Genomic DNA, 1,479 nt, shown 5'->3' on the forward strand with positions numbered 1-1,479 from the left:
TCATAGATCGAGTTAATGCGACAATAGGGGTTTTAATTATAAAGAGATTTCAATTAATCAACCTAGAGTCAGTTATTTTTACTCTCGAAAGGGATATTAATATAATTTAGGGATTTCTACGGATCAAGGCAAGTGAATAAATCGTTTAATTCAGATTTAGAATAATAAGTGAAGTCTAGGTGGATTTTTTCCTGGGTATTGTCTCTCTCATCGGTTTTCTTCAATATTTTCCTACTTTATTCTCTATTTAGTTCTTAGTAATTAGTTAGTTAATTTTAAATTAAACAAATCCCTTCAATTTTATAGGCTAGATAATAAAAAGATAGCAATTAGTAGTCCTTTTAGTCCTCGTGGATACGATATTCCCGACTCACCATAGCTATACTACCATTCAATAGGTGTGCTTGCCTTTGTTGTATTTTAGTTAGTTTGTGATGTCATCAAGTTTTCGGCGCCGTTGCCGAGGAATAAAATATTAGGAACACTAGATTTTTATTACTTTAGCCATTTTTATTTTTATTGCATTTTATTTTTGTTTTTATTTTAATTTACTAAAATTTTCTTTTATTTGCTTCTAGCAGGTTCTTTCAGTTTATGACTAGAAGAAACCCGTCAGGACCTCTAGTATTCGACAATGAAATAGAAAGCACAGCTCGTAGAAACCGTAAAGAAGCAAGGCAAATTCGACAAAGTACAATAGAAGAGCAAGAGGAAATCATTAATATTACTGAGGAGATAGTTGAAAATCAGAATAATCAGCTACCTCCTGTAATTGTCGTAAATCCTACTTCTTGTACTATGTACGATTACGCCAAGCCCAATTTAACTGGGGCTGAATCGAGTATTGTTAGACCTGCTATTACTGTAAATAATTTTGAATTGAAACCTAATACTATTCAAATGATTCAACAGTTTGTTCAGTTTGATGGTTTGCAGGACGAAGACCCAAATACTCATTTGGCTAATTTCCTAGAATTCTGTGATACTTTTAAAATTAATGGCGTTTCTAGCGATGCCATTCGCTTTCAGTTGTTCCCTTTCTCATTAAGGAATAAGGCTAAACATTGGTTGAACTCCCTACCACGAGGTTCTATCACTACATGGGACCAAATGACTGAAAAATTCTTGTTGAAGTACTTTCTACCGGCTAAAATAGCCAAGTTGAGGAACGATATCTCTTCCATCGTGCAAATGGATTTAGAAACTCTATATGATGCATGGGAGAGGTATAAAGATTTATTGAGAATGTGCTCTCACCATGGGTTACCTTTATGACTACATGTTCAAACTTTCCACAATGGTTTGAACCCCCTCAACTAGACAAATAATCGATGTAGCTGCCGGTGGTACTATAAATAATAAAACACTTGAAGATGCTTATGAATTTATAGAAGAGATGTCACTGAATAATTATCACTGGTAAGTCATGAGGAAGAAGCCAACAAAAGCAGCTGGAGTTTTTAACATTGATGCGGTCAC

At 34.2% G+C, this 1,479-nt stretch overlaps 1 non-coding gene across 1 annotated transcript; it reads right to left on the minus strand.

The window, feature by feature from the left end:
- Positions 1–1,158: 1,158 nt before the first annotated feature.
- On the minus strand, positions 1,159–1,265 carry LOC121205134 (small nucleolar RNA R71). Its single transcript, XR_005900218.1, has one exon. It is a non-coding gene; the product is annotated as a small nucleolar RNA R71 (small nucleolar RNA).
- Positions 1,266–1,479: the final 214 nt, after the last annotated feature.

Source organism: Gossypium hirsutum, chromosome A08 (genome assembly GCF_007990345.1).
Source record: "Gossypium hirsutum isolate 1008001.06 chromosome A08, Gossypium_hirsutum_v2.1, whole genome shotgun sequence".
NCBI lineage: Eukaryota > Viridiplantae > Streptophyta > Magnoliopsida > Malvales > Malvaceae > Gossypium > Gossypium hirsutum.